At 45.6% G+C, this 22,324-nt stretch overlaps 1 long non-coding RNA gene across 2 annotated transcripts in view; it reads right to left on the bottom strand.

Annotated features, from left to right (window-relative positions):
- Positions 1–21,119, bottom strand: part of LOC144805461 (uncharacterized) — a 192,371-nt gene extending 171,252 nt beyond the window's left edge. For both annotated transcript variants that reach the window (XR_013605525.1, XR_013605524.1), the window contains exon 1: positions 21,044–21,119. This is a non-coding gene — a long non-coding RNA (uncharacterized LOC144805461). The remainder of the gene's footprint in view (positions 1–21,043) is intronic.
- Between the last annotated feature and the right edge of the window lie 1,205 nt (positions 21,120–22,324).

Here is a 22,324-nt window from a genome sequence, read left to right as displayed (position 1 = left end):
GATCCTGGCTGGCCTCTTACTCACAAAGCGGGGGTTGTGCACTATGGGCTGTTAAACACCCGCTCCCTCCAGAAACATAGTGGAGAGGTGTACTCATTGCTGGAGGACGGGGAATTCGATGTGTTGGGGATCACGGAGACGTGGCTGGAGGATTCCTCGCTACCGGATCTTGTGGCTGCCCTACCGGCAAGCTTCTCGGTCTTACATTGCAATAGAGCGGGAGAGAAAAGAGGCGGAGGGGTGGCACTCTTCTTTGCTGACCGGATGCGTGGAGAAATAATCTTGGCCGAAGATATAGGCGGGGCGGAGGTTCTAGGTGTTAAACTTAGACTGGGGACAGATTGCTTAACGGTCCTGGTAGTTTACCGTCCTCCCTGGGCCATGCCGGAGTTCCCGGATTTATTTTTGAAACTTGTGCAGGACATGCGCTCGAGGTTTGATAATCTGGTCATCCTGGGAGACTTCAATTATCATTGGGAACTTATCCCAAGAGAAGGGCAGGCGGGTCACATTGATGAGGCATTATCCTCGCTAGGTTTAACCCAACAAGTAAGGGGACCGACACATGTGAAAGGTCATACGCTTGATTTAGTATGGACGTCAATGCCGGTACAGGGACCGACGATCTCACAACCGTGTGTCTGGTCGTACCATTACTTATTGAAGGGAGATCTCCTGATGAACTCACATAAAACGAAACCGGCAGAAGGCCAGAGGCTGGTGAGGAAATGGAAGAACATCAATGGAGAGAAAATGGTGGCACATCTTCTAGCGAATTCATCTCAGATCCGTTTAGATGAAAATCCCGACGCTCTCTGTAGTAATCTAGAGGAGAGACTTCGAAGTGCGGTTGACCATGTGGCGCCAGCACGCAGGGTTAATCTAGTAAATAGAGGCCGGAGGTCCCCTTGGTACAACAACTCTTTAAGGGAAAAAAGAGAGCTTTACGCAAGATGGAGAGAGCTTGGCGTAGAGCCTACGATACTAAGGCGAGAAGTCTTTATATGCTAGAATTAGCGAACTACAAGCGGGCAATAATAGCAAGGAAGGCGGACTTCTATGAGGATAGGATCACCACAGCTATAGATCCTCAAAAGGAAATCTTCCGAGTCCTAAATGAACTCAAGAAAGTAAAAGAACAAAGGCCGGAGTTCACTTTAGAGGACTGTCAGAGATTTCAGAACTTCTTCACTAGCAAAATTAAAGATCTTACTTCGGAAATTGCCGCCACTCCCATACATGCTTGCCCCCCACTGACTACGTCGGCTAAAAAGCTGGTGGACAGACCTCTGGATTGTCTTACTCCCATTACGAAAGAGGAACTGTCCCTGCTCATTGGGAGAGTTAAGTCTGGCTCCCAGGCCGATCCTTGTCCCCCTGATGTCTTCAAACTGGCTATGCCAGGAATAGAAGAGGAGGTTCTGACTCTTTTGAATTCATCCTTAGCATTAGGAAAGGTCCCTACTGCCTTCAAGGAAGCAAGGTTGATCCCTCTGCTAAAAAAGACTGGGGCAGACGTGAAATGCCTAAAAAACTTTAGGCCTATTTCCCAGATCCCTTTCCTGGCCAAAGTGCTGGAACAGCATGTCTTGGCCGACCTTTCTGACCACCTAGAAAGGAACGGTCTGCTGGAACCAAATCAATCGGGGTTCCGTGCAAATCATAGCACGGAACTGGTCATGCTGTCTATCATAGATGAGCTCCGGAATAGGGCAGACAAGAAGATACCCGGCGCCCTGGTGCTGTTAGACCTCTCTGTGGCGTTTGACACCGTTTGTCACAAACAACTCTTGTCGCGGATGAGGGACTTCGACATCCAGGGCACAGCCCACGCCTGGTTTGCTTCTTTTCTACAAGGGAGGACACAAAGAGTTCAGCTGGGAGAATTGCTCTCTACTGCAACACCAATCTCATGTGGAGTGCCACAGGGGTCGGCTTTGTCGCCCTTGTTATTCAATCTATATCTCCAACCATTGATTGCACTCCTGAATCAAATGGATTGTCAGGTATACAACTATGCTGACGGCACCCAAATCATTATCCAAATGGATAATGCTCCTGGGGCGCCAGCAAATCTGCAAACCATTTTGAAGCATACAGCTAATTGGATGTCGCTGAACTCCCTAAAAATTAACCCGGACAAGACGGAGGTTCTACCTATTACCATCGCTGGCAATCCATGGCATGATGGATTTTGGCCTAGGGAACTTGGACTGCCCCCGGAGCCGGCTGAGGCAGTAAAAAGCCTAGGCATCCATGTGGATGACAAACTTTCTATGCGGAAACAAGTCACCACGGTGGTAGGAACTTGTGTTGGCCTGCTCCGTCAACTCAGAAAACTTGCGCCATTACTGTCCTATTCCACATTGAGACGGGCGGTTTCCGCAATGATTCTGGCAAGATTGGACTACGGCAACTCGCTTTATTTGGGTTTACCCCAAAAACTCCTGGATAAACTTCAAATGGTGATGAATGATGCCGCCAGGCTCATTAATAAGAAACCCAGGAGCACGCATGTGTCCCCTCTTATGCGTGAGCTACACTGGCTCCCAGTAAGGCAGAGGGTGCTCTTCAAAGGGTTATGTATTGCACATAAATCTCTCTATGGTAAGGCACCAAGGTACATTAAGACCCGCCTGATTCCATATAAACCAGCCAGGGTGCTAAGATCTGCTGAGGCAACCCTTCTCACGCAACCACGTTTTAGATTGGCGACAGTGGGCGGTCGTGCCATCTCGAACACCCTCCCAGCAGTTTGGAATAGTCTACCGGCGGACTTGCGCAAAGAACCTAATTTGCTGTCCTTTCGGAAGAGGTTGAAGACTGTTCTTTTCCAGAAGGCCTGGGGTGGGCTATAAATTTCTGGGAAGTGTCTTGTTCAGGTTTCCTCCGGTGTTTATCGGACTAGCGCTTAGAGACCCCTGGGTTATAACGCGCTATACAAATCGAAATAAATAAATAAATAAATAAAAATGTGTTGTACATAGCTTGTTCCCTATTTGTTCCCTTCCCTGCCTATCCTTGCACCAACCTTCTAGATTGTTTATATGGTTCTCCCCATGACACTACCACTGGTTCCAATCTGTGACAGTTAGTGCTTGGCCAGATGGGCGACGGTCCTGTTACTTCTGTACTGCTGCATTAAACTGCTTACCTGCCACCTTCCAGTATCCGGAGTCTTCTTTTCGTTTACAACAGTAACATGTAAGGGAACCCCAATTCTATATGCAGGATATCATTTGAATAAGTGGATGGGAGGGACACTAGGGACTTAAAAATGATCTTCAAGTTTTTGGAGACAGCCGGTAGGCGCCATACCCCAGACTCCTGCCCCTTATGCGGCTATTGCCTTCATTTTGGCCTGAGAAATGTTTTAATTGGGTCAAGGGGGCTAGTGTCTAACTTTTGGAGAAGGCCTTAATAGCTTTCAGTCTTCTTTTCATTCCTAGTGCTCTTGCTGATACCAGGTTCTCCCAAGTTTGATTTTCATCAAATAAGACTCCCAGGTATGGGAAGGACTCTACCACTTCTGTTTTCTGGCAATCCATATGGAAGTGTGGGGATGTATCAGCTTTTCCAGATCCTGCTATAATAACAGAAGATTTTGTATCATTTACTTTAAGGTCCAACGAAGCCATGAATGATGCATATGTTGTTATGAGCCATTGGAGAGCTACCCCCGTTCTTGCAATGAACACTGCATCCTCGGCGTAAGCTAACATTGGTAGGGGGTTGGTGTCAAACACGGGCACGTCCGGAGATGAGCCCAAGATGGCTGCCTCAACCCTGTTTGTATAGCTGGAAAAAAAAGAAACGGGGCGAGGACACGTCCCAGCTTAACTCCCCTAGCGCTCTTAAAGGGGTGGGTTCATTCCCCATTTTTGCCATACGGGACACATGCAGTGGCATTTACATATAGTTGGCGGATAAAGTTAATTATATGTGGATCAATCCCCATCTTCTCCATTAAATACCAAAGTTTATGATGGCTCACGCAGTCAAATGCAGCTGACAAGTCTATAAAAGCCATGTAGATTTTCCCGTCTTTCGATCTGGTATATTTGTCTGTACATAGTGATAGGTTTAGACATTGGTCTGTAGTGGCTTTTACCCTCTGGAAGCCATACTGCACCTGCATTAAGATGTTTCTTGGGTCCACTCTTCCAGCCTGAACAAAAGGAGCCAACCCATAAGTTTGGCAGTTGTGTCCAATAAGGAGATATGCCTATAGTTCTTTGGGCTTCCCCAGTCCCCTTTTTTGTATATCAGAATAATTACACTATGCTTCCAGGAGGCCCATCTATAACTATGCTGTTAAAAACATTTGTTAGCAGCAGAGCCCACAAATCTTGGTTTTCCTGAAAAAGATCTATCAGCACCCCATCAGGTCCTGGGGCTTTCCCAGCAACACAGGCCGCCAACCCTCTCCTGACTTCTGAGAGTGAAAAAGAACCCTGCAATTTAGGATCTGTGTCACTAGAGGGCATCACAGGAGCAGTGTTTGAGGTGAATATAAATTCATAGTGTGCCGCCCATGCTTCTTCACCTACATATGAGTCCAGTGTCGGATCTTTAGTATTTTTGAAATAGGGAGTGTTTATTACTTTCTAAAAAATCTCTGCTATTGCATGTCCTAGCCACCTGCTCGAGGCCTTCCCAGGCCTCCTCCCTCATATTCATCTCTCTTTTCCTTCTAACTGACTTGTACTCACTGCGTAGTGATCTCTCTCAAGATTGGTATGTTTGCCAAAACCAAAACCAGTGGAGAGGCCGCTGGTGGAAAGTGGAGGACCTGCTGTGGGTAATGATTTAGTCCCACCATAGGTCTATCTGATCTTGCTAACAACCGAGCATCAGCCCTCTCCCCCGTCACGGAACCGCCTAACAATTCGAAATACTTGTCACGGATAATGGTGAGGTTGTTTCTTCCGCTATCGTCTTAGAGTGTACATTAACTTGCGGAAGCAACATACTTGACCGCGTGGGAGGTCCAGGTACAGGTTCAGTACAAAGATTGGAAGGTGGGGCCACGCCCAAATTAGTGAGTTGGAAGAGTTGGTTGAGTTCCACGGCTGGTCGCACAGGCCCAGGGCATGGACGCTCTGTGGGACACTCAGTTATTTCACCCTGACCCTCTATACAAGATAGCCTCTCTTCAATCTGTAGATTTTGTAGAATAGGGTCCAGTAAGGTAGCCATAATTTTTCCTACACTTTTCCACAAAGCGTCATCAGTTAACCATGGCAAAGGAGTTGCGGACAAAGTGGTCAAAGTCCAGGGTTGAGGTGTACTAATTACCGTGTTTACCATGTTAGTGGACCCCTGTGAGTCCTGGCACCATTGGCGTGGGTCTCCCTTCCATTTTTGCTGTTGCCTCATGTATTTTTTCTGGTGTTAGATGCTTTGGGCACTGTGCCACTGCTATCTAGTGCCATCGTGCAAGTGATCCCTATTGTAAATTGATGTACTAATCAGTGGTTCCATATTTGGCTATTTGGTTTACTTGTCAGACCCTAGTCTAGTGCACTGAGTGTCCCAGGGCGTGTAATCCAAATGCTGCTGGTGGGCCTGCAGCACTGGTTGTGCCACCCACAGAAGCAGCCTTGTAAAATGTGTCTAAGGTCTGCCATTGCAGAGCCTGCATGCAGTCTGGTACCGTCATGCTGACTGGGCAAGTGCGCCCACTTGCCAGTCCTTAAACCTTCCCTTTTCTTCATATTAGTCACCCCTATGGAAGGCCCAAGGGCAGGGTGCATTGTAAGTATAAGGTAGGACATGCCCTGGTGTGTGTGGCATGTCCAAATAGTGAATTACAGCCATTTTCGTTTTTCACTATTACAAGGCTACCTGTTCTCCATAGGCCAGAAAGGGCTGTTAGAATTGTTACATTTTATAATCCTAACAGGCTCAGAGAACATGGTAGAAGTTCGAGTTTAGTATGCCTGAACGCAGAATAATAAAATACATCTTTTAGTAAAGTTTATTTTAATATTCTGTGTTTGCAAATACCACTTTTAGAAAGTAGGTATTTGCTTGTCTAACCATTCAAACCTGCTTCTGCTAGTTTGTGTATTCCTACGTCTAGTTTCTGTGAGTGACAGGGCTGGGGAATTCCAGGAGACAGGCTGAGTCACCCAGTAGTGAATAGAGAGATCTGCATCTTGATGGGAGGGAGGAGTGCACCTGAACTCTGAATAGGGCTGTACCTGCCTTCCACAATGCTGGCTCCACCCCCTGGGGAGCGGCTGATGTCTCTGCCCTGCACACTGAAAGAAGAGAAGGAAGACTGTCAACAGAGTACTCCAGGACTGTACTTGCCTTCCACAATGCTGGCTCCACCTCCTGTGGGGCGTCTGATGTGCTTGCCCTGCACTGTGAAAGAAAACGAGAAGTCTGGTAAACAGAGTGCTTCAGAACTGGTTTGGACTGGGCAAAGGCCCCTCTCCCCTCAGAGAACAAAGGGTTTCTGGGTATAAATATTGAGACCCTGCTCCCATGAAATTAGATCACTTTGGACAACAAGACTGAGGAGAGGAACCTGAAGAAACTGAGGAGAGACTATTCCCAAGCTGAAGTGCTGCTTGTTGAAATGGCCTGCAGTGGTTGCCTTACTGCCAAAGGAAGGAGAAAGGAACTTTGTACTTTGCTTTCAACTTGTGAAGGATCTCCAAGGGCTTGGTAATGAACTTGCCTCCTGCTGAAGTCTCAGGGACAACAGACTTCACCCCCAGCTCCCCAGAGTTCTTTGGGAAGAGCCTGCTTCTGTTTTGGGCCTTCTGAGGAACTGCGTGTCGCAAAGGGCTGGAAGCGCGACTCAGCGAGAAGAAGCGTGTCGCAGACGCCGCACCTGCCGTCGCAACACCGGAGAAAGGAGGGTGTCGCCGCTGAAACTATCGCACTGCACCGCATCGGAGAGAAGCGTGCCGCAACGAAGCGGAAGCGTGTCGCTGCTTCTGCCGTTGCAACTCCGGAGAAAGGAGGGTGTCGCCGCTGGAACTGTCGCACTGCACCACATTGATCAAGAGCACCTCGCATCCCCGCATTGCCCCTGAACTTCGCCGCATTTCCCATCGCTGCAACACTGCTTGTCGTGGAAGCGCAACGCAACTTAAGGTACATTGACGCAGAGTGTCGCATCTAAGAACTGAACTAAGCTTAAATCTACCATCTTAAAGTAATCAGTGTGTATTTTTGTCGTTTATGGTCTTGTGGTAACTCTATATAAAGTATACTTATTTTTTATATAAACCTGTGTGGTGTCCATTTGTAGTGTTGTCACTGAGTTACTGTATGTGGTCACAACTGCTTAACTTACAACGCCTCTGAAGTAAAGCCTGCCTGCTCGCGCCACGTAACCTAGAGGGAGAGCAGGGGTTATTTTAGGTGTGTAATCCCCCTTAACCTGACTAGAGGAGAGGGTCCCTACTTGTCACAAGTACCTACATATGCCAACTAGAGACCCCCAAATATAACACCCCCCTTGATTTTGTTGCTCAAATGGTTCTGGCAGACTTTGGCTTCTGAATACCACCACCCCTTCACCACTTAACTGGCGGTTCAGTATTTTTTTATTTTTGTTTTAATACTTTATTCGACAGCATTGTCATAAAAGCATGTTTCCCTAAGCTAAACAGAATAAATACTACACTAAATTTTTAAGAACAGGATAAAATACATATTAAATACCATCAATTTATACAGTGCTGGCGAATATTTCAATTTATAAAATTCATGCATAGTAAAATCCGAGTCACAGTACAAGGTCTTGGCGAGGCAAGTTATCATTGTAATTACATTTCCCATAATTAATTACAGTTTAAAGTGCGCATGCGTATTATCCAGGCCCACCCCAGGTATTTGGCTACAGCGATAGCAAGATTGGGGACACAATTTGATCTCAATATCCTTAGTGCCTCTAGATATTTCCTTATCCCCAAATTCCTACAAACCGGTTTTAGCCATCTACTTCTTGGGGCAGCATATAGCGGGCAGGCAAACAGAAAATGTGGGATGTCCTCTACATGTACTTTACAATAGGAGCAAATATTTACATTGCCAGGGGACCATTTGACAGTGAAAGCATTAAGGGGTAGAGAGCCAATTCTAAACTGAAAATACAGCTTCCTATCTAGGGGTTTAGAAATCAAATCCCAGTACTGTTCGCATTTAGGAGTAATTTTAAAATCAAAGAACTGGGATGTCAACATGGTTAGTTGGTTGGAAGTCAAAACAGTGTTGTATATCATGTCCCACTACATCTTTTTCAGTGATGCCTTAGATGGAAAGGCATTTGGGTCTACTGCAGTCCACAGGTGATCTAGGTGCATTTTTTGGAGCAAGTTCTTAATTTCTTTAAGCCAAGATATTTTATGAAACCGATCAGAGCTAACAACGTCCATTAGAGCAGCTGCGTAATGTCCCAATTCAGGAGTAGTCTTTATACGCCTCCAATATAGGAGGGGAAGCAATCTGGCCATGTCCTCAATCTTTTTCCTCCCAAGATCATATTGGAGCGGAATTAATGGAGTGCTCTGCGGGAGGCCAGCCATTCGACGAAGGAATTTTTTTCTGCAGAGACCAGTGTACTCAAGTTGGTAAAGCCCCATAGCTCTGATCCGTAAAGGCAAGCGCCCAACACTTTCATACTGTAGATCTCCATTATTGGCTGGATGGGTTTTGTAAATGAAGATTTGTGTTTTTGTGCTATAGCCCCGGCCAATTCATTGAACTTTAGCACCACAGAGTCCATATGGGATTTCCAATTCATGTTGGCCTGTAGGGAAATACCTAGATAGGTAAAAGCGTTCACTTCCTCCAATGAAGACCCATTAAAATGCATTTTCCCCTTAAATTGCTTTGCAGGGTTCAGATTCATAAACTTAGTCTTTGATGTGTTTAGTTCCAAGCCCCGAATCCGACAGAAATCACCAAAAGCGTTGATTGTCTTTTGTAAACCACTAGGGGTCCGCGAGACCAGTAAGGTGTCATCAGCAAACATTAATACTGGAACCCGCTCCCCATCTAATATCGGGGCATCTGTCGGAGATTGCTTTAAAAAGTCTACTATGCCGTTGATATAAAGAGAGAATAGGGTGGGGGCCAGGACACACCCCTGCCTTACCCCTCGTTCCACAGGGAAAGGTTCGGTGACTTCTCCCTGTGCACCCCACCTGACCTTGCATAGTTGTTTTCGTGCATCCTCATGAGCAGAGTGAGCAATTCGGGGCTTATTCCGAGATCCCGCAAAACAGTCCAAAGTTTTTGTCGGGGTACTAAGTCAAACGCTGACTTCAGGTCAACGAAAACAGCATATAATGGGCCATTTGTCAGGGTTACATTTTTCCAGAACATGGTTAAAAAGTGGAATACCTGGTCAACAGAGCTAGTTAGTGGGCGGAAGCCAGCTTGGTACGGGGAAAGGATATCCTTATCATCTATCCAGGCTTGTATTTTGTTTTGTATCATCCTGCCCATCAGTTTTTGTGCTGAGTCGATAAGGCTAATGGGCCTATAATTACTTGGTAAAGCCTTATCCCCTTTTTTGAAGACTGGTATTATCTCCGCACCCTTCCATGTTGCTGGGATCGTTGCTCCTTGTGCGATGGCATTACCAAGCCATACAAAATATTTACACCAGTTGGCCCTGTCAGATAAGAACACATCCGCTGGTATTCCATCAATTCCTGGCGCCCTTCCTCTAGTTACCCCGTCCATTGCCTCATTTACATCTTTCAATGAGAATATTCCATGAGTATAGAATACCCTTTCTGGTGGCATTTCGGTTGGAGGGGGTAGATTATCTCGTATTGTGGTTTAAAAAAGTCCACCCATGCTTCCTTTGCTACATGATTTTTCGGGCAGTCTGCTACTCCCCCACTGCCCCACTTTAAGATGGCCCAAAACTCTTTCTGTTGTTTGGCTGTACATGCTTTCTTCAGATCTGACCATATGTTCTCATCCCACAGTCTTTTTGCCCTAACTTGTGTTTTCCTGTAATCATCCCTGGCCTGTAATACTCTTATTTTAGTCCTCAGTGCTACGCTGAGCTTCTGTCACGCTTTTCTGCAGGAGTGGTCATGCCACCCTCTTTTTATCGGTGGGCCAGGACCCTTCCTCTGCTTGGTTTTTTTGAAGAAAAACCTCTGTAAGTTAGCAAAAAACGTTGGCTGTGACTCTTCAATCAGTTGATTAAAATGTAATTCATTGGTATGAATCTGTAATCTGGTGACCTCTTTGATAACTATCTCCTCTGGGTCCTTCATGTCCCCAGGCTTATCTACCAGAGTCGCCCATTTGATATGGCGGAGATTATTAGTTGGAACAACATCTAGTGTTGTAACACCCCTTTCCTGATTAGTTGAATTTTCACCTTGTTCCAGATTAAAGAGCAGGTACAACGGGTTGTGGTCACTCTCTAATCTTGATGACACTTGCATATCTACCACTTTGTGCCAATCTCTAACATCTATAAGGAAGTAGTCTATCCTGCTACTTGACCTCAGATTATCAAAAGTGTGCTTGCCCTGTGGATCTGACGGGGTGCGGCCATTTACTGCCCTCAATCCCCTGGCCAGGCATAAACTCTTAACCTGTATTGCCACTTCTGTCCACTTTTTTACCATCGGAAGATCCAATTGGGGAACTCCCCATTTGGTATCTTCCTCTAGGGCCAGCTCGTTATCCTCAAGTCCTAGTGGTTCAAATGTTGTATTCAGGTCTCCCCCCACTAGGACAGTGTACTGTGTAGGAAGAATCTCTAGGTCGTTATCTAATGCACCTATCACTTCTGAGGCTTTGCCCCCTTGAGTTCCCCTGGCATAGATGTTATGTAAGGCCAAGTTATGGCCATCAGCCCAGGTGAACACAAGTGGGAGTAGGTCACAATTACAAATAGGTCTCTGCTTGATGGTACATTGTAAAGATTGTCGTACCCAAATAATTAGACCCCCTGAGGGCCGCCCTTTAGTATTCTTTTTCGCAGGTACAAAGAAATTTAGAAAGCCCTGCCGAAAAACTGGTGCCACTGCCCAAGTTTCCTGCAGCATAATAACATCATGGCAGTCGATAAACTCATACCATTCAGGAGTTTCTAATTTCTGGTGAATGCCCGCAAGATTCCAGGAGATAAGTTTAAGGCTACCTTTTATCTGGGTAGTCCACTCTAGAGATGATGCACCCTGGATAGAGGGGGACAAAGGACTCCTTTCCTCATTACATACAGTAGTGTGGGTATTTGGTGGGATGTGCTCTACTATACTAGGGAAATATTTCATGAAGTTGGATATCTTACCCTCACTACAATTTGTTTCTAAGTGCTTTATACTACCATCATTTCCACTATCTTGAATCTCTGCAACCTTAACCTTTCCTATGCTCATCCATTCTTCCAGTCAATTGCATTCACTTAGACCAGAAAGGGCCGAGAACCTATTTCCCATCGGGATTCCCCAGTTGTTCCTAATATCTAGGATTATGGCTTTTTTTAGTACAGGGTTCCATTTAGTTTTCAACATTGTTGGATTTAGAGTATTACCTTTTTTTGTATAAAAGAAATCCAAAGTTAGTGGCACTATTTCAGTTGATCTGCGCTGGGGAGGGTATATATTCGCAAGAATGTTTGGCAGCACTTCTGGGTCTGAAAGGTGTAAGACCACACAATCCCCCTTGAATTTTTTAGTGCCGCCCCCGATCCATTCAACTCTTCTAGCTTTAACTACTTCTTGCGCCAACTGATCCCTGCCTCCCGGAGTAAAAGCCATGTTCCTTGATAACCAATGGAGTGATTTAATTATCAAGGAAGGAATGTTCTCAACTTGCCCTGGTTCCAGCTGGGGGACGTTTGCTAGAACCAATATTAGTGGTGATGCCTCTACAATTAGTTCTGCAGGACCCTTCTCTAAATTAGAATCTTCTTTTCTATCTCTTTGGCTCAACCCTGCCGAGTCCCCTTTGTTGGTATCTACATCCCTCAAGCCCCCCCTCCCTAGATCAGTGCTCTCCATGGAGGTCAAGAGAGTATTTTCAAGTAGTTCTAACCTTGGGGCAGTTTGGGTATTTTTTGATTCAACTATGAGTGTTTTTGGCAATGGGGTTTTCGCTTTTTCTTGTAAGGATTTTTGTAGAAGACCCCCCAGCCTATTCACCTCTTCCGTGAGCTGGTCTATTTTACTAAGAAGCGGTTTGGTTATAGTTTTGATCTTGTTATCTACGGCATTTAGCAGCTTCTTGAATTGATCTTCTTCCAAGTATACCTTCCCTCCAGTAGTACCCCTTGTATCGTCTCCACTATTTTCCAGGGGGGATGCATCGGGACGTTTTTTACTTGATCGGAGACCGCCCCGTTTGGATATGTTCCTCTCCCCCCCCCTTCGTTACTCTTGGTGCTGGGACCGGTGCAGGGGCCTCCTCTTCTAGGAGGATTATTTCTTCTTCAGGTATATTCTCATGGATTGGTTCGGCAATGGCTACTAGAAGCTGGGTCAGTGAATTGTTCTCCGGGGTCTGGAACACCTCGTTGCTAATATCAAAAGCAGGAGTAGGTAAAGGTGTATTGTCAATGGGGAATTCTGGTGAATAACTCAACCCCAGAGATGATCTCCTGTCATTATTAATTTTAGCAACTTTCTGGACCATATAATTGTCTATGGTATTGAGGGGGGCAATTGGTTTTACTTTTGACATATTGGAAGACAACTTTTGTAGATAGCGTCTATGTAAATCAGTGGGGTGTTCAACAAAGAATAGTGTCACAAACACTTACAGATATTTTTGTGAGAAGATGACTTACTTGAGCGAATTGGTCAGGGGTCAGGGCCCTGCCCCTGTCTCTTCCTGCCGTAGAGGGCCCGCCCTTTGCCCGGGCTCAGCCCCGGGCGTCCCGCGAAGCGGGGTGCTGCGCCGCTTATGTGCGCCTCCTGGCGCTCTCGCGGTGTCAGAGAGCGCGCCGCCGCATAGGCTGCAGGGAATTGTAGTCCCGGAGCGGTGGCGCGTGTAGTCAGCAGTGGATTGACTCCTGGCGGTGGCGGCGTGCTTCCGGGTACCTGGCTGCCTCTGTATGACTCCTGGCGGTGGCGGCGTCTCACAGGTAAGTGCAGGTTTGCTCCTCTTTCGTCTCCCCCACTCCGCCGGATGCTGCGCCGCTTATGTGCGCCTCCTGGTGCTCTCGCGGTGTCAGAGAGCGCGCCGCCACGTAGACTGCCGGGAACTGTAGTCCCGGAGCGGCGGCGCGTGTAGTCAGCAGTGGATTGACTCCTGGCGGTGGCGGCGTGCTTCCGGGTACCTGGCTGCCTCTGTATGACTCCTGGCGGTGGCGGCGTCTCACAGGTAAGTGCAGGTTTGCTCCTCTTTCGTCTCCCCCCCCCCCCGGTTCAATATTAAGATCAAGGTGGGTACAAAGGTCGAGCTCCCTAATAGGTGTATCGTTGAGGGCAAGTATAATGGGAAGAATTTCCAAGAGGCTTGGTATCGGGTTCTCAGATGGAAGTACTTGCAAGGGCTGAGTGGTAATATTATCGACAGTTGTGTGCCCTAAGGAAGATTGCATCTGGTAGACAAGAGGCTGCTGTGATAAACACCGCTCAGTTAATTCAATTTCGTGCACGAGTACACTCATTGCCCTAGTTAAGAATGCATCAAGCGTGTCTACATTCCCTCCACCCAGCCTCTTCTTGGCTCCGACTGGCGTGGACAGGCCTGACCTTGGCCTGGGCTTCACCCGGGCGCGGACCGCGCCGTGGGAACACCTAACGCTTAAATGCGTGACCACGGCAGCACGGGGGACGGGAGTTGTAGACCTCCCATGCGGGATTACGGGAATTGCATCTTCTCCCTCCACAGTGACTCAGGCGATGGCGGCTACAACAGCCACTGGAACGCGTTGTGCTTAAATGTGTAAGTCCAGCAGCAGGGGTGTTGGGAATTGTAGTCCTCCACCTGCGGACTGCAGGAATTGCATCCTCTCCCTCCTCCAGTGACTCAGGCAATGGCGGCTACAACAGCCGCGGGAACACGTTGTGCTTAAATGTGTGCGTCCAGCAGCAGGGGGGTTGGGAGTTGTAGTCCGGTACCTGCGGGACTGCAGGAATTGATTCCTTTCCCTCCTCCAGTGACTCAGGTGATGGTGTCTAGACTCTAAGACACACATGTAAGTCAAATACTAATGTTCCTGCGGAGAGGTTGGAGTTTTGTTGTCTAGTGGCAGTTTTGACTGACCAGCATGCCTAGTAGCACTGAGGGTTAATTATCCTGCTCCACAGAATGCGTACCAGGCTTTTATCACAAACATGACTGTATTTTATGAAGATTATAGCAATGAGCTACTGGTTTTGTCATACAGATCCTTTAGGTACTTGTGCACCGTCTGGTGCACTACAACACCTTGCACTGATCGGGGGAGTGGATGCTCAGGTGCTGTGTGTTCAGAAATAACATGGGTTTAAAACCACCTGCTGCCAAATTCCTTGTGTGTCCAAGAGTTCTCAGGCAACATTAAAAATTTAAATATACCTCCAGTGAATAATATTTCTGCTGGAGCGAGATCAGCGTTTTGTCTAGAGGCAGTTTTCCCTCATCATGAAGTAGCAGAGAAGGGTAATGTGACTGTCAGTCAGTCAAACCACTTTATTCAGTTAATTAATACCATACAAGTAAATTTCTGATAACCCAGTACACAATAAAAACATTTAAAATCCAAATCACAACATGTGAGCAAAAAAAAAGAATCCATGTTACAAAATCAATTTCATAGGCATATAAAAACCCCAATAGCCAATAGCACATATATAGACAAAAGGACTACTACATTAGGGGTATTTTCAAGAAAGGCAGCAAAAAAGGAAATTAATGATCATATGTATATAGTTAATGCTTATGTAACGTTGATCATAGGGTACATTTTTTGTCTGAGACGAACGGCTGCTACTAAGAAGCTTGCAATATTAAAAATCTCCCATGGATCAATCAACATTTGGAGTTAAATTAAAGCAGGTTTAACCTGTACAAAACCTTTTTTCTCTTAAAATAGGAACTAAGAACTTCCTGCGAATCACAGTATAATGGTCGCAAAACCTTATAAAATACATAGTATCCTGTGGTGAGAAATTGTCACTGGTACACGGACTCAAATCTTCTTGCATACTCCATCCTTGGGAATTACCTAAAAAGAAGTCAATTAGGTTAAAACAGAACCTAGTTAAAAGCAAACGGCGGAAGGGTTTAGTAACATTTCTCAGGTAAGGTTCAGTCCGAGGGGGGGGTTTTGACAAAAAATAAGCCTTTACTGATGGTTTCAGTAGCTCCCGCTCCTCACGCTCCACCGACACTCCACCGACAGGAAATTCAAGAATTGGGTTTTAATCCAAGTCAGGTCCTCTTTTTTTATCGTATCGGGTGAATAAAAAAGATCTCGGCGCCCCAATTTTAATAGGCTGTGCTTAACGTAATAAAGCCACGGGATACTACTAGCTTTCTCCAGAGTGATGCAGTCCCTAATAATCTGATGGTTCAATGTTAAGTCTAGATTGAGCCAGGTCTTGAACTGAAAGACCACTGGGGCCAACCTCATCAAATCTGACACATACCTAACCCCTAGTAGAATGGACAGAGAATGGTGACCATATGCGTTTGTTGAAGCACAGAGAGCGGAGAAAGTTGTATATGCCTCGGAGAGGTTACTAAGAAATTAATTGGCGTTCTATTAGTGGCATGTGAATTAAAAGAAAGTAATGAAGTGAGATTTCCTGGACATTTGCTTGTTCGTCCTGAACTGGGTTCTAAATCCAGGGCACCTGGACTTGGCTCTACAAGTTTCCTTACCTTTGTCCTGAGGAGGCCAAGAATGATATAAAGGCCGAAACGTGTCCGTGTCAGCAGTCTTTGACAAGAGGAGTCTGATTCTAATTGATATATCTTTCTGACGAGTGAATTCACATTTCTGAATTAAGGTCTCTAGAGGGGTAATTACCTCGTGTGCATATAAGACAACCTCAAAGTATATTCCCTTTATTTAATAGACGAACACTGTTTTTTCTATCAAATGGGTAGAAGGAATTTTATGAATTGTGTTTTGGGATGTCTACTTATTTGTAGTTTGCATATATGTTTGTATGTCCAAAAATATGATAACAAAATGAAAAAGATAATATCGAAATATTGATGACTAAAAAATTATTACAACAATAACTAAAAACGATAACTAAAAGTTCGTACAAAATGTGTCTGGTATGTTATTTTTTTTAAATAAGAAATATGAACTAACAACAGGACTATGTACTGTTAATAGGGCAATAAAAAGTTCCCTATATTTAAGTAGATATACACATATCTTTTCCTCCTTGCCAGACGTTTTTTCTTTACCTTTTTGTAATACTTTGCCCAGGTCGAGGAGGGTCTTTGGGTAAACCCCTACATATTTTTTGAATAATGTAATAAAGCCATGGGATACTACATGCTTTCTCCAGAGTGACGCAGACCCTAATAATCTGACGGAAAATGTTAAGTCTAGATTAAGCCAGGTCTTGAGCCAACAGACCACCGGGGCCAACCTCATCAAATCTGACACATACCGAACCCCCAAATCTTCATCGATAACAAAAATTGAAGTTAATTGGGGGACCGATAAGAGGGTATGCAAAAATGTATTTTCAACTTTCTGGACCACCTCCATATACTTTTAACCCCAGATGGGTCATGTGACTGCTATAAAGAACGTATGCCATGCAGACAGTGGCAGCTCCCCCACTGGGGCGTGGGGGTGTCACCCCCCTGCTTTCTCGCTGTGCGAGAAGGCAGAAACATAATGGTATTAACTACCATTTTATATTTCTTACTTCTTGCACAGCAAGAAAGCAGAAGTGCCTCATTGGGGGTGGCCGGTCCTGCTCCAGGGCAGGGGGAAGTGGCTTGCCCACTGTTGTGCATACTGACTGGTCGGCTCCAGGGCCGACCAAACAGTCAGTATGTACAACAGTGGGCAAGCATATCCCCCTGCCCTGGAGCAGGACCGCCCACTCTCTCTTTTTTCTCTATTAGGCTGCTGCAGTTGCCTACAATGGATGAAAATGGCCCGGGTGGGGCGCGCTCCAATGCGCCTCACCACTTGTGATTGGTGGAGCCTGGAGGGTTGGGACGCCGAGCTGCAGGCATAGAAAACGCAGAACGGTGGGAGCGGGAGCCAGGACCCATCCAGAAGCGGGACAATAAGTTTTATGTAATATTTTGTTTTTATTAAATAAACCCTTCCGCCACGACCCCATTTCCACCGCCCCCCCCCCCCCACCCGCTCGTCATGCCGGCCGCGTCTGGCAGTAAATTTAGAAGGCCTTACATAATAATTAAGTTGTTTAATGTGACTAAACAACAATGGCCTTGAGGAAACCCTCCACATGGTAGCTACTAAAGATGGTAATTCACTCTGGGGCTCAAGCATGAAGGCAGGCATAAAGAATCTGAAGCAATAACGCTGTATCCATGAAAAACAATGTTGTACAGGGTGTGACATTTACACGTCTTAAGATATGCAGAAATGTGGACAGGTTGTAGGTATTTACACTGCATTTGTCTGTACCTTCCCCGTGCATCGTCCAGGCCAGGCCCCCTACGCGCCTTCATGGCCCCCAGGTAGAGTCCAGGCACTGGGCCAGCTGCATAGAATGTCGCCCTCACCTGTCACAGCTGCATTATGTGACAACTGATATCTGTAGAAGGGCAGTAGACTATGCTTTCCTGCCTGCCACCCCCCTGGGCTTCCCTAGCCCCTGCTGCTAGGATCAGGACTCAGCTAATGAGCAGGGCGAGCAGAATATTCCCAGAGAGGCACCTAGCGCCCACTTAAAGAATAATTAAAAGCTCGGGTCCACCGGCCGCTGAATTTCAAAGACGGTGAGGCACAAACACTGTGTGGGAAAGCTGCATGGATAAGTGAAAATAAATATTTGAAGGAAACAGAAAGGTGTGGGTCACTCAAGGTGTGCCCAGCCTGCGGACAGTTGTGACCCTGCTGTGTGGTTAAACACACAGCACTGCCTGCCGCTGCAGGTCTAAAGGCTGGGGAGAGGCCTAGAACAGAAGGGGAGCTTTGATTTGTTAACAAAAGAAAGAGGGCGGTGACCCGTGGGCCTGCTATTTACCTAACTATGTCTGCCACGGCCATAGAGTTCATAGTGGCCCACCACGGGGACCAGTTCTTTTAAAGTTCTAGTCCCCGGTGCGGGTGTACAAACATCCCTTCGAGCTCGTCATGGCGGTGAGTGAAATCAACTTTTGGTTACATTTAGAATGCCCGGAGCAGAAAGAGCTGTGAGTCTGTGTGATAGAGGTGAAGGCCATGTGGACTATGTGCTGAACGACGAGCACGCAGGGGAATGAGCAGCCTGGAAGGGCATCGTTCACCATGCCAGTGTCCAGCGAGATTCCTACTACTGACCGGTGTACCCAGTGCAACATAATACGCAATGGAGCCGTGCCCATTAAAAGCAATCCTACCTCGTTTAAGGTTTTTTGGCAACTTAACTTTTCTTATGACGAGAGTATCAAGTCTGCTTTGACAATTTAACTTGCGTTTTTCTTAGACCATGTACATTGTTAGGGCGCTCTTAATTTCCATGCATGTTGGGCAGTCCTGGCATGGATTCGTCGTTTTAATAGTTGGTGGGTGTAATCAATGGATGGTGCACAGACATGATAAAATAGTATTTACCCTAATGTTCGGACTCGCTTGTACACCCAGTGCTTTACTTATAAGATGATAAGTATGGATTTAGTGGGTCCTCTCCCAAAATCAAAAAGATGATATATCTATATACTGGTTATTGTTGATTACGCAACTCGATACCCAGAAGCATTTCCCCTACAAACACCAAGCAAGAAAAAAACATCAGTGAAAAGTTACTAGAATTGTTTTCGAGGGTAGGCTTTCCAAGAGAGATTTTGGCAGACCAGGGTACCCCCTTTGTTTCTCGTTTAATGAAACAAGTCTGTAAAACCTTGAAAATTACCCAAATAAAAACATCGGCTTATTACCCTCAGACAGATGGTCTGTGCAAGCGATATAACGCCTTCAAGCTAACCATGAAGAAAATGCTAACCACCGAAGGGAAAGATTGGGACATGTTGTTGCCACTCGCCCTCTTTGTTATTTGAAGCCAGGTTCCGAGAAGCTTGGGTTGTTCTCCCTTTGAACTTCTTTACGGGAGATAGCCACAAACCTTGCTAGAAATGACAAGAGAAGCATGGGAACAAGAGAAACAAGAAGAGACACAACACCATCTAGAATACACCCAAAGCCTAAGAAACCGTATACATAAATTGCGAGATTTTGCTCACAAAAACCTAGAAAAAGCTCAAAGAAGCCAGCAGATGTCTTACAATAAAGGAAAGAAGTGACAACAGTTACAGGTCCATGACTGGGTGCTCCTATTCCTACCTTCCTCTATACACCAAAATCGAGCAGAATGGAAGGGACCATATGAAGGTGCTGAAAGGATAGGCCTCACTACTTACCGGTTACGCCTTTCCTCAACCAAAACCTAGATATACCACATAAATCTACTAAAGAAATGGTTGGGACCCCTCCCCAAAGACACCCATTACGTTTTGTCTGACTCAAAACCCATTGCTTCAACATTGAATAAATTGCCCATAAACGAACATCTAACAGAGGAACAAAAAGTGTCTCTTCAGACCCTCTTAGAGTCCTTCTCCTCCATCTTTTCCGACCTCCTGGGAAAATCAACAATACTCGAGCATGCCATTGTTACCCCACCAAATAAAGTAATAAAACAACGCCCCTACAGAATACCAGGCGTTAGGCGGGACGCAGTTCCGGCCGAAATAGAGAGCATGTTACAACTAGGAGTCATAAAACCTTCCAGCAGTAACTGGTCTCCCCCATTGTCATAGTTCTGAAACCTGATGGTTCCATCCATTTTTGTATAAACGTCCGAGCAGTCAATGCCATCTCGAAATTTCACTCATTCCCATTACCAAGAGTCGATGAATCGAGAAATTAGGCTTAGCCCAATATATAACCACATTCAATCTTACAAAAGACTATTAGCAGGTACCACTTAAACAGAAAGACCAAGAAAAAAACGCCTTTAGCACCTCTAATGGGCTATGCGAGTTTACTGCACTGCCGTTTGGGTTATACAGAGCACCAGCGACGTTCCAAAGACTTATGAACAAAGTTTACTCCCAACATCAAGAGTACTCCTTAGCCTTCATAGACGATATCATAATATTTAGCCCTAACTGGGAACTACATCTCGTCCATTGTGGGAAGATATTCCAAGCACTTAGGACTGCAGGGCTCCACGTGAACTCCAAAAAGTCCAGGATAACCTTTACCAAAGTCAAATATTTGGGCTATTTATTGGGATATGGGGCTATCGCTCTGCAACAAGAGAAATTGAGAGCAGTCTTAGATACCCTCTTCCCTACCACCAAAAAAGGCATTTGATCCTTTTTGGGCTTACAAGGCTACTACCGCCGGTTTAAACCCAATTATTCTGAAATAGCAGCACCACTAACCAACCTACTGAAGAAAGAGAAAAGGAACTAAGACTTGGTAAATCCTCCCCAAGCCGCCAGAAAGGCATTCCACGAGCTCAAGTGAGCCATAACCTAAGGCGGAGAAACCAGCAGGGAAGACCGGAAAAACAGAGAACACCGAACAGCTTTACGAGAGAGAGAACTGGAGCCTTGCGGAGGTCACAGCTTGTTGGCGAGCCGAACACCCGAACCTGGCGGAGGAGGGAAAGTCAAAACAGAAGGAGACCAGACCTCACTGAAGGACGTGGAGTCACCACGCCATGGCCCTGGAGTAACGTGGCTTTTATAGGAGCGTGGGCGTCTACGGGGCTTTTGGAAAGGGGCTGAGTCAGAGAGGGACGAGAGGGGAGGCTGAGGGGTGAAAGGGACCCAGGGAAAAGGAAATAAGTGAGATGGAAAAGAAAGACAAGTGCAGAAATCATCGGCTACTCTTTTTCTTTTGGTTGCTCTAACCTCACATCCTCCCTTGACTAAACCATAAAGCTAAAACACTTACCTGGGTCTTTTCCTTCTGTCCGAGGGACGACGGCGGCCGAGGCACACCTAAGGGACTGAAGAGGAAGACCCTGTGGGAAAGAAGAATATAACAGAGACAATCAATCATTGTGATTTCCTGTAATACTAATAAAAAGTGCATACCAAGAAACTATTCAATGCAGAGTGCTCCTTCTTGACCCACTCTTCCAGAACGGGGAGCTACATACTTTCCCTACAGGGAATGGGAGACGGACACACAGAGACCAACAGACACACAGACACACACAAGTGTTTTGCATTTAAACATTTTGTTTATATCATTCGGGTTCTTTTAACCATCCGGATATAGAGAGGATTTAGATTTAATTCACGTTTGAACAATATAAACAACTTAACCGAGTAGCGATCTCGCTGTTTTGAGCCTATCGCATGGTTTAAAAGTGGTGAGAATGCATCAGAGTATGTCACCGGTATTCTGATTGGCAGAAGAGACACGGCGCGCGATACTTGACATTTGGCAGTAAGTGAAGTTTGAATGTTTGTTTGGCTTCGGCACGTTAATATTTTAGTTTAGTGTGTACTTCTTTTGAACAACGCATAGCATTCAAGATATTCGATATGTAATGGTCACACCTTGAAATGTAGAGAGTCAATAATTTATGAATAAGGGTTGAGAAATTCGGATATGTCGAGTTTGGTAAATCACGAACCTAGGTTCATTTTTGTTAGCACGCAGTTCAGTAAGATTCAGAACGTAATGAAATGGCTTTTGCAATTGATGTATTTGTCTTATGTAGATCTAACAGCAACTAACTGTATTATTAATTAAGTTGAAACATTAGCTGTATAGCTCATTGTATCCCTTGTTTCCCTACACAGACCCCCGAGGAAGGGTCAACTTCGACCCGAAATGCATTGGGTAGACGTTGAATGTTAAAGTAACGAATCGTCATAAATGAATGGATTAATTCAATTGACTCCGAAAGATTAAAGGAATAAAAAGAAATGATGTTTGAAACCAAATAAAAGTCATGAAGATTTTTTATTAGAAAAATGGCGAAAGGATTGTCATGAGACCACACAAGGAGATCAGTCTACAGCAACAAGGTTGTGTGCAATCGCCCTTTTTAAAAATGGGAACGATCGTGCTAGTAGACCATGTCTTAGGCAGTGGGGCATTGGTTAGAATATTAAAAATATTTAACAACAGTGGGGCCCAAAAATCTGGTTTATATTTAATAAGATCGATGGGCAACCCATCAGGGCCTGGAGTTTTATTGCCCACACTCTGACAGATAAC

This window comes from Lissotriton helveticus (assembly GCF_964261635.1).
Source record: "Lissotriton helveticus chromosome 1_1 unlocalized genomic scaffold, aLisHel1.1 SUPER_1_unloc_10, whole genome shotgun sequence".
NCBI classification, from domain to species: Eukaryota; Metazoa; Chordata; class Amphibia; order Caudata; family Salamandridae; genus Lissotriton; species Lissotriton helveticus.
Note: the sequence above shows the minus strand (reverse complement) of the source record. Positions and strands in the feature narration are given on the sequence as shown.